The 12217-nt window shown below is 38.8% G+C and overlaps 1 protein-coding gene across 7 annotated transcripts in view; it reads left to right on the forward strand.

Moving 5' to 3' along the window:
* Positions 1-12217, forward strand: part of SH3KBP1 (SH3 domain containing kinase binding protein 1) — a 1961420-nt gene that overhangs the window by 1138662 nt on the left and 810541 nt on the right. The window lies entirely within an intron of this gene.

Genomic DNA, 12217 nt, shown 5'->3' on the forward strand with positions numbered 1-12217 from the left:
TGGGGGGAAGAAAAATGTTAAACGTCAAGGCATGGTCTCATTTTGTTTATATTGTTTTGTTGCTTAATTTATGCAGTTTCTGTTTTGTTGTTTCCTACTTTACTGTTGAAAGACAAATGTCCTTTATTAATGCATTTTGCATTGTGACTGCAGAAACTCTAAATCTGTTGCTTGCTTAATTTTCACACTCTTTCCACCTGAGAAAGATTTATAGACCCTGCAAGTTGTTCATGATATTGACATGTTTCTAATCTTTTTGCCCGCTGTGGTTGTTTGGGCACACATTTTTGTTCTGTGAGAGTTGCAAAATAATGTCAACTGTGCTAGGAAGCAATCTAGGTTTTATGGAAATGGTAGTGAGATTTATCAAACATACATACATACAGCATAACATTTATTTTAAAGATATGTTATGCTGTATAACAATAAAAACAAATTTCAATTGAAAAAAAGATGTTGGATAAAATTAACCCACATAGTACCTCAGCATCTTCTGTCTTCTAAAGGAAATTAATTAATAAGCAAGTTCACCAAGGATCTGTATGAACTGTTAATTTTTTTGTCTCCTGCACAGCTGGCCATCAACTTAAATACTTTTCCTCATCCACCAGGTTTACTGAACTTGACTTAACCTCCTCTAGATTGACTTTGACCATGTTTGGGGTCATTAAGGAGGTGGAGGTAATCTGAAGCAATGCAATAGAGCTGCAAGAGTGTTTTTCCTTAAGGCTTAATCCCAGGCCCTGTGGACACTTGTGGGGTCCAAGAAGAGGGCATGCAAGGGGTTCACATCAACTTTTCCAAGCCTTTCCTGTACAACACAGCCAAAGCCCAGACACTTCCTTGTGACAACAGTCACTCATGGCCTCCAGCAAGGATCAACTATGCAAGATGGGCACACCCATTCTGCCTGCCTGTGCAGCTAATCAAACTCAGATAACCTGGATCTTAGTCCAGACCTTATCACACTACGTCAACAGCCCAAGTGCAAGCTGTTACTTAATGGAATAAATAATGACGTTATTCCAGTTTACAAGTGAACAAACAAAAGCTAGTCCAAGCAGACAAAAGAGGAAAAAATGAACCAAAATAAAACCTAAATCTCTGCTGAAGACATAAGACAGTAATTTAATCTTAGTTGAGTGCTCTTGACTCAGTACACCAGAGTCTTCTTCAGAACATTAAAACATATAAAATGTGGACCTTTTGCACATCTTGCTAAGATATAGTCAGCTAATCACTGCATGCATGCAATCAATATAAGTAGTACGATAAAACCATCAAACTTTTAATGGATATCCAATAAAAATTGCTTATATTTAAAGTATTTTTACACTGATACAATCACAGAGATCAGGGGGTCAGGGCAGGCATTCCTAAATGTAATTTACCATGTTATTCCTTTGCACTTTAATAAACTGTCAGTGGTACTCCATTTTGGTTCCAAGTAAGAAATGTTTAGTTTTATGCAGCTATTTGAATATATTTACAATGCGTTGGTGTCTTGTTTAGATATAATAGCATATGCATGATCACAGATATGTTGTGACAGCATCTGTTTCATCTTTCCCATGTAGAACTTGCCACAGCCGTCACATCTATTACATCTCACTGCACGGACTGCCCCACTAGTGTTGCAGTCATAACGACTTCTTATAGCAATCATCCGATTTAAATGCTTAAGGCTCAAAATAGGGCCATAGTCAATATATTTACAATACTACATGAAACATAATGACAGGTGCCCCAAGATTTGCTAATTTAAGTAAATACCTTTTCAGGTGTATCAAATTTCAATATATTCCTCGGATTACTTGCCCTTAGATTTACAGATCTTAGATTATTACCCAGGATTTCACCAAGTTCCTCATTTCCCTTTAAAGTGTACCAATTATTATTATTACTTTTACTAATGACAAAGGAATTCAAAGTATATGGGATTTTTCTGATACAGATAAAGTAATCATAGGATCAAAGGATCACAGGAAGTTACTAGGCTAATGGCCCTAGGGCCTTTCAAGCCTAGCCAAGTTCTGCCATTATTTCCACGATCAGCACCTTTTGTCCTTGCCCAGGAGGGACACAGGTGGAACGTCTGGTGTTAATTTACAGTTACCCATCCAATCATCCAGATTGTGTTTGAAGAGGACCAATGAGGTGCTCTGTTTGACATGAAGTGGGAGTGTGTTCCAAAGGTATGGTAACTTTTGGGACACAAATCTATCCCTCCAGCAGGTTCTATTAATGTCACATACCAGGTTAAGATCTTTAGAGCGAGTAACCCATGTACCATTTGACTTACAGAGATGCAGCATTTCTAATAAAGCAGGGTCAGAGATTGCCTTGTATGCAAGGCAGAGCTTGCCTGTGAGTAGTCTGTATGAAACAGAATAAAGTGACATTTATTTCAGATGATCCACATAGGACAGATGCTGAAGACCTTGAATTTTCCTTGTGAGGAACCTTTGTGGTTTCTCCAATTGCTGCAGGTGCTTGGAAAGGTACATACCAAAAGGAGCATTGTACTCAATTATTGGCCTGATGAGGGAAGAGTACAGGGAGGTTATAGCTTCTTTTTTTCTGGAGGCAATGCCCTTACTTATGAGATGAGCAACATAGAATGCCTTTCTTACCACTGTGGAAACATGGTGGTCAAAGGTAAGGCTGCTATCAACCTGGGTGCCCAGGTCTGTCACCACTGAGTGCGTACCTAAGGTGTTGCTACTGATGTAGTAGTTTGCAGGAATATTGCCCTTACTGAAAGGGATGATAATACATTTTTTTGCATTGAGTTTAAGGCCATGACTCAGTTCTAAGCAGTGAAAGTATGGAATTTGTATCATTTAACAATACAGGTTGATAACATATATGTCTGTACTCATCTACATCTTCTTGCTACATTTTTAAACCATTCAGGTTTATAACTACTACTTGTAAACATATTGACTAAACTATTAGTCTCAGTACAAAATACATCTTCCTCAACAATAAGGCATGAAAGTCTCACAAATTTTCCCATTAGCACATTATTGTTTTTATATAATCTGGACATTTACTGTTAGCACACAGAGAAAGAATTAGATTAGTATGAGCTGATTTATATATTATTTTATTTTAAACTTTTTCTTTTATTGATCTATACTTCAGCAGCTAATAAAGAAATCATAATATCTGAAATAAATGTAAGTTTCCAAAAAAATGAATTATTCATACTGTGAATGAAAATGTCCAATTCCTGTCTGTAACATGAAGTTTTTATATGTTTACAGAAGAATTTGTTAACTTTTTGGAAGTTTTGTTAACTGGAACCACCTCTCTTCCATTGCCATCTAGATTATATAGGAAGCAATCTAGTGTTAATGCATTTCTGTAATACAAGCTGTCACTTAACAAGTTTATGATCTTTACAATATGGCTCTGGCCAACTAAATTTGCAGATGACTATGAGCTAGGAGTGGTCATTGAATCCTCAAATGACTTAGCCATCCTGCAGGAAGGTTTGTCTCAAATAAATAACTGGGGTCAAAATCATGGTCTGAAACTATCCTTTGGGAAGTCATCTATCCCAGGGACATACCACATTGACAGTAAGCCCCAAAGAGTTAACCCAGTTGCTCGGGAGTTGGGAACATATGTAGACAGTGACCAAACGTTTGACCAACATGCGTCTATTGTTGTAAAATTCCTGTATTGCACAGCTTATAAACAAAGGGATTGTGCCTAGATCTCGGGATGTCATTGTTCCACTTTACCAAGCCTTCATTAGGCCAGTCATTGAATATAATGTCCCCTTTGGTATATATCTGTCCAGACGCATGCAACAATTGGAATGCCCACAGAGATACCTTACTTAAAGGGTTCAAGGCCTAAAAATATGTCTTACATGGACCAACTAAGGGTACAAGGCCTAAAAATATGTCTTACCTGGACCAACTCAAAGCCCTGTCACTGTAGTAAGCAGCCTACAGACTGCTAAGATATAACCTGTTTCTGGCATGCAAGACATCTTCAGATCCATTACTGATGGATTTACTGCACATCAACAAGTCAAATGGCATCAGAAATGCTCTGCCTAGGGATCTAAACCTCTACTGCAGCATTAGTAGACTAGTTTAGAGTGACAGGTATAGTTCGCAGAGGATACCACTGCTGTGGAACAGACTCCCCAAGCACATAAAACAAAGTTCATACCTGTCTATTTTCAAGATCAACTTAGATCTATGGATGGAAAACAGAATATTTACCCCAGGAGTACCCTCAGTACTACTAATGGACGAGGCAGCTCCTAAATGCTTTTTCCCATGCATGGGTCCCCTCAAATTATATATATGTATGGTATGATCCCAGTTATTCTCATTGGGACAATATATATAATTATTGACCATTGAATTGGTAAGGTGAATCTTTAACTATATGGGATAGGTTATTGTGAGCAGAAAAAGGGAAAATGGCTAGACTTAAAATGGCCCACAAGGGCAGCTAGCCAAGTACTTACGCATGAACCTATAATATGTAGATTTCTTTCTTGCCCAAAGAAATTGCAGCCAATGGTCAGATTTTGGAAGAGCCTAAACATCTACTTGAATTATTTTTAGACAAGGTATTTGCCATAAATGACATCGGGAAAGTGGCTTTCTTACTTTTGATCGAAGCATGCATCTTTAATCGGAAGTTAATCATACAGAAAAGTGTCGACAGTTCCCATCAGCAACTCTCAAAAAACACAAAAGGCATAACATTAGGAAGTAAATAAGGCTACATCATACAGTGTGTGCAACTTCTAAGGCAGAAAACCTTTGTTGCAGCAGAAGCCTGGAAGGTGGAGCTTAGCACTGCTTGGGTAGGCAGGCAATGTCACAGTTTTGAGCCTGCCTGCAGGTTTTTTAATAGTAGTGTACATGCAGTCCTGTTCAATAAAATGATTGCAATTTAATTATTTTTTTATTTTCTATTTTTTCATGTTTTTCTGGTTTTTCATGTACTGTCTGTGTTTGATGCAGGTGGAGAATGCTTTATGGGACTTCAAGCTTCACACTCCTAACTTCCCTGGGGAGGCACTGTTTGTGCTCATACTGTTTTTTAATGAGACATTAAATAGCTGTACACTGCACACTTATTTACTTCTTAATGTTATGCCTTTTGTGATTTTTTGAGAGTTGCTGTTTTGAATTGTTGATGCTGTCTATACCGCTTACTTCTGAAGGATGTTACAGGCTTTGATCGAAAGATGAGCAGCACAGGAAAGCTTACTGGGGAGCCTGCATTAAAAATAGATGTGGGTCCTACTTTATTATTTGTCACAGTGATGATGATGTGAAGGTGAATTATAATGATCCAGATTAATTATCGTCAGTTATGGAGTCTAATGTGAATTTATTCAAGCTATTAGGAAGTTGTGATCTATATTATTTCAGATTAAAACTGTAATAATGCCATTCCTAATAGGTTTGTTTCTTCTTTTAGTAAAGGGGTCATTATAGTTGTCTGTACAGTGCAGTCACTTTGTTGCCCCAAGGTTAACCTGTATAACATGTTCACCTTAGGTGATAATACATTTCAACACAAGTATGTATACTGTAGTAAGTTCTAGGTTATATTTTGTGAACTATATATATACATATATATATATATATATATATATATATATATATATATATATATATATGTATATATATATATATATATATATATATATGTATATATATATATATATATATATATATATTCAGTTATAAAATGAAACTGTATGAGCCAAGCAACATTTTTTGAGAGATCAGATGTTTGCATGAAACATGTATGAGTATGGAATTACATTGTTCTGTGGAAACAAAAAGACAGCTTGCTACAAGATTGAAAAAACTGAAAGTACATTGCAGGGATATAAAGAATAATTTTGCTGCGAACTGTTAGGCACAGCATTTTTGATACTGTTGTTCTGATTATACCAGTGTAAGGGAAGATGTTGCTTGTTACAGTAAAGTAGACATAATTGAATGTGATGTACAAAACGTGCTTAGATACAAGGACTTTTTCTACTGCGCTGTGTAATATATTATATCCTTGTAGGAGGAATCATGAGATAAATTGGAATAATGTCATCCATTGATTTGCTTGTATGCATCGACTGGTGTGTTGTACTATGTATTTAGTTTTGTTGTTACTATTTCCTGTAGAAGGCAGTCATTGCTGAGGTACTAGGTGTGTTTTTTTTATCAGAAAGCATTGTTTTGGTTGAAATTTGTTTTTTTATTAATGTTATATATTTGGTTGGTTACTTTAAAATCATTTTGGAAATAGTTTGTGAAGAAGACTTTAAATATCCAGGATGAACCCGGATCTGAAATGATGAACTGCTTATGGATTCAACATCGCAGAAATCTCTTACCTGAGTAGTTAGAAACAGTTGACAGAGTGATTTATAGTTTTCACCTGAATTACTATTTACCCTGACACCTTATGTATAATTATGTTTTAACTTGTCAAAAACATGCTAGACCATAAAGTAGTAGGAAACCTATATAAGATTCACTAAACTGCACACCTCTTCCATTAATTACCCAGTACGGAGTGGACAGTTAGCACAATGGTGAGAAAATGTGATTCAGAGGCAGGTATAGTGCGTAAAACTTCATTATTGTTTGATTGTTGTTGTGCCTTTCGGCTTTTCCCAGTTAGGGGTTGCCACAGCGGAACTCCGGTCCGCTAATGATTGGTAGTTGATTTTTACATGCCGAGTTGCCAGCCCTGACACACAACCTTCAACGAAGGTACACCCATTCACGCACGTCGCCACGCAGAAGACGCTGTAGCTGAGAATCGAACTGGCGTCTTACTGTGAGGTGACAACGCTACCACAGCACCACCGCTGCATTATTGTCTGATTGTAATATGTCTAAATCGAGCACTGCAGTGTCAGACATGACTGCTATGGTCTTCTCCGTAGCAGCCTATGCATTATGTTTGCAAAGGCACCCCTATATATTCACACCCACACAACCCCATGGACAAGCACACACACACACACAAAATCACGCATCAAGAAACAAGCCTCTGCAAGGCTAGAGCATACTCATAGAAACATTCAGCCTTACAGTTGCATACACAAACACACACACACACACACACACACACACACACACACACACACACACACACACACACACACACACACACACACACACACACATACACACATATGCACATACAAACTAATGATTCCCTACCTAACCCTGCTATTGCGACTGCCCAGGCAAACACACAGGCACATACACACACACACACACACACACACACACACACACACACACACACACACACACACACACACACACACACACACGCACACACACTCATGCACACACAGACTAATGATTCCCTACCTAACCCCGCTGTTGCGACTGCCCAGGCAAACATACAGGCACATACACATACACACGCACACACACACACCCACATTCATGCAACCTTTTTCATGCTCCTACAGACGTACACACACACACACACACACACACACACACACACACACACACACACACACATACACACACAGGCTAACTTACACCCCACCCCATGTATTTGTTGAACCTAGCTGTACTGTGAATACTCCCATAGGACTGTGAGGGTCACCACTGTGTATGGAGGTTACTTTTTCATCCTACACTTCCAAAGGATTCTGTGGATTGCTCAGTCAAGTGATGTGGGAGTTGTGGATATTTCCAAGGAGAGATCAAAGCTAGTTAGCATTAGCATACAGCATCATGCATGGTGAGGCCCCTATGTGGGGAAAATTTCAACTGTTGAGCAGTTGTTCAATTTAAAAAGGCTTATGGAGAGCAGAAACCTGAGTTAAGGCTTCTACATCTTGCTAAGTCCTTCTGAATTCCTGGACCTGTTCAGACATTTTTGTTAGTTGGTTTGTACGAAGGTACCTCTTTATCTTACATCATCTCAGAATGTTTTAGAAGTTGTTTTAATGTATATTAGAATTTTTGGAGATACACCTCCTGTAATTTATTACTATGCAGCACATTTATGAACATGTACTGTAAGTAATATTTAACAAACACATATTTTGGCTGCATGTAATTTCAGGATATGACCAGATGTTTTTCCCATTCACCTACTTTGCATATCCCATTGGTAAAAATAGTTTTACAGGCTATGTAGTATATCACATTCAAAAACATTTGAAATGCTAATTTTTAAAAACTGCATGCCTCACAGAATGAATATATGCTTAATTAAAATGAACCTGAGTTTGTCATAGTCCGCCACTAGCTTTGCATGTTACTCTGTCATTAGTGTACTCTGCAAGTGTAAATATAAAATACACGAGAAAATGAAAATATAAAGAAGAAAAACACTGAGAATGTAAAGTAAAAGGTGTAAAAGTGGTACATGTGGGCTGGAATTAAGAATTAATGCACTCATATAAACTGTAGCTGCCACAAGGTGTAGTATATGCAATCACGTAAAATGTGACTCAGAGACATGTTTAGCATTATTAGCTAATTTGTGTGTCTCTGAATCCTTCATAATTGCTACCAAAAAGTGCTGTTTCTTAATCCATCAAATTGGTGCAGGAACCCCTTGAATATTAAGTAAGCGATGTCAAAAGTGGTACATGAAGGGCGGCCACGGTGGTGCTATGGTTAATGTTGCTACCTCACAGCAAGAGGTTCTCCGGTTCAATCCTTGGCTGGGGTGCCTTCTGTGCAGAGTCTGCATGTTCTCCCTGTGGTTGTGTGGGTTTCCTCCGGGTGCTTCGGTTTCCTCCCACATCCTTAAAGACATGCTGTAGGTGGATTGGACACTCTAAATTGGCCATAGGTGTGAGTGCGTTTGTGTGTGTGTGTGTGTGTGTGCCTTCTGTGGAAGGTTGGGCGCTGGGCTGGCAACTTGACACTGTAAAAACTCCACTGCCAATCATGAGAGATCAGGTGATCTGCTATGGCGACCCCTAACTGGGAAAAGCCGAAAGAAGAAGAAGTCAAAAGCGGTACATGTGGGTTGGAATTAAAAGTAATCCCTACACTCATGTAAACTGCAACCACCAGAAGGTGCAGTATGTAGAATCAAGTAAAATGTGAATCAGAGACATGTTTAGCAATGATGAAGAAGATCTCATTATTGGCTAATTTGCATGTTTCTAAATCTCTTGTAATTACTGCCGAAAAGTGCTGTGCCACATGCATCTAACTGATGCAGGAACCCCTTTAGTTACACCTCAGGCACTTCCAGGCACACACACATACACACGCACACACATTGGCAGACACACACACACACACACACACACACACACATGCACGTGCACATACACACACACACACACACACACACACACACACACACACACACACACACACACACACACACATGCACGTGCACATACACACACACACACACACACACACACACACACACACACACACACACACACACACACACACACTCACACACAGATTTGCACAGACTCAGAGACATCCTCGTGTGTACACAGATAAGCAATCAATAAGACACCCTTCCCTCACTCATATGCATCCACAGGCACACTGACCCATTCACCCTTTGATATATATATATATATATATATATATATATATATATATATATATATATATATACACACACACACACACACACACACACAAACACACACATGGTCGTCCTAGATTTGTCATACCCATTTTTCCCACTCTTACTAAATGTAGCTTTTTTAAATATTGTTGAGGGAGAAGTAAAAATGGCACTTCCTTGTAACTGCTTATTATAGTTACATTCATTACTTTTATTTTTTTTAAATGAAGGTTGCTAAACAGGTACTGTTTAGTGAGCAAAATCAACATGGCAGCCTGTAGCTTTCAGTCCATGTACGCTTTACAGTGGCTTAAGATACTGTCGTGAAGCTGGTGATTTGATATAGAACTCTACCTGCACATTAATACCCTCTTGGAGAGTTTTTGTTCTCTAGTAGACTCGACCTGTTATTCATCTGTAACTATGTTTGTAATTAATTGCTATGTTAAATTGTTAATCGCTATGTAAATCCAATGTAACTGTCTGTATATTTTAACTGTGGAGCTTTTCTCCCCGGGCCTCCGCTGAAAATGGACCTATGTCCAGTCGGACACTCTCGGTCAACAAATGTAAATAAATAAATAAATAAAATTATAGTTCCCATCATCCCATTTTCTAATGATATGTACAGCACAGAATATTGGAATGGCAATTTAGATACTGTATTTCTTTAAAATTCTTTATTTTGCAGATTTGTCCACATTTATATTACGAGATGTATTCTGAGGTAAAAGTAAACTTTGAGCATATTAGATATAATGATTTATTGCATACTGTAAGTTTTTTTTCTTTCTCACTAATTTTGAGCTTTTTGACTCTGAATTGTAGCATATCACTTTTGCTTTTGTATGCTGGACTGCATTAATTTGCTGACAGAGTATCATTAAGGTTATTTGTACATCTTGGGGCCTTTTTTTAGTAGTTTTATTATGTCCTTTGTTTTCTGCATGCAGATGTCGCTTGCTAGCCTTTCGAGAGATCTGTTGGCTGTGTGGTTTCTTGTGATATTGCATGTCAAGGACTGTATGCTGGCTGTGAGATTTTGTTGTTTGTGTAGTTGTGATGTGATATGGCATGTCTAAGACTATAACCTTGCTGTACATCATGTAGTACAGGTATGTAAGAACTTAAAATAACACTAGATGTTCTACTAATCACTTTTGCAATATTCCAAACAGATGGGTTTTCACTGCTGACATTTGGAAAGGGTACCAAAGCTTAAACCTTCCCTAGAGCATATGTCTGACATATGACCTCAGCTCACAAGTTTAGTGGTATATATGTGGATGTATGAGCGTAAATCCTCAGACTATCTCCAAGCCACCAGTCTAAAGACATCTGAGAGAGAGTGGACAGCAAGGATGTTCCAAGCAGGAGGTGAGAGAAGCCACCTCAGTCCTAATGCCTATCAGACAGGGCAGAAAGAGAGAGAGAGAGAGAGAGAGACAGTACCTTAAGGGAGAAGGAGGGTGGGATGGAATACTACAACGGTGATCAGCAGGGCACCTGCAGTTATGGTAAGTTCTTACACATCTGTACTATGTCCTGATTGAGATTACTGATGCAGTATTCCAAACAGATGATTGGTTTCCAGAGCTCAAGGGTACAGAAGGAAGGATGGTTAAGAGTGGGGAGAATTGTCAAAGAGTCCAGAGAGGACTGACCTAGCAAAGGCAGCTCTGGATCTTGAAAAAGCATCAACTCTGCAGTGTTTGGTGAAAGTGTGCACAGAAGAACAGGTGGTAGCCTCTAGGATTGTCCAGTCATCCACCCCATTGTAGAAGACCCCAAAGGAGACCACTGCCCTGGTAGAGTAAGCTTGAGGGCATAAAAACCAAGGTTTGCCATGGTGTAAGTTACAAAAGGAAATCGACTTAGAGCGAGCTCGAAATGATTTGTTTAGATATTGGCTGGCCCAGCTCTAGAGTCCATGAAAGAGACAAATAGCTGGTCTGACTTACAAATAAATTTGATCTTATCCAAATAAAATCCCAGCAGTCTATCCACATCTGGGGAATGTATGAGTCTCTCATCCCTGTTCAGTGGGTTGGGAAAGAAAGTGGGCAGGTTGATAGTCTGGTTGAGAGACATGTCATTCACCACTTTAGCATGAACGAGGGGTTAACCCTCAGGGACACCCTGTCCTTGTGAAATATAAGAAAAGATGGAACTATAGTTCTGACACTGTCCTAACAGACATGACAGCCAGCAACAAGATAATTTTCCAGGTGCAGAATTTGAGAGTAGAAGATACATCTGGCTCATATTAAGGCAGAGTGAGCTTTTCTATAAGGAAATTGAGGTCCCAAGGTGGGGATACAGGTTTCCTCTGTGGTCTTAGATGGAGAACCCCTTTCAGGAATCATTTGACCTCATGCCTGGAAGTAACAGGTGGACTGAGGGGTAGATAGGCAGAGATGTCTCACAGGCGGACTTTGATGGAGGAGTATGCCAGACCTGTATTCATGAGCTGACGCAAGTAAGTTAAGATGTGAGGAACCTCTGATTTTGTGTGTCCCTGATTGTTTGTATGTCACCATATAGAAAATCTTTTCAACTTGGCTATGTAGGATTTCCTAGTGGTGGTTATCTTTGCCTCCTGGAGAACCCAAAGCATGTCCTCAGAAATCTAGTACAT

Source organism: Protopterus annectens, chromosome 5.part0, assembly GCF_019279795.1.
Source record: "Protopterus annectens isolate FY-2018-M chromosome 5.part0, PAN1.0, whole genome shotgun sequence".
In the NCBI taxonomy this organism is placed as follows: Eukaryota; Metazoa; Chordata; order Ceratodontiformes; family Protopteridae; genus Protopterus; species Protopterus annectens.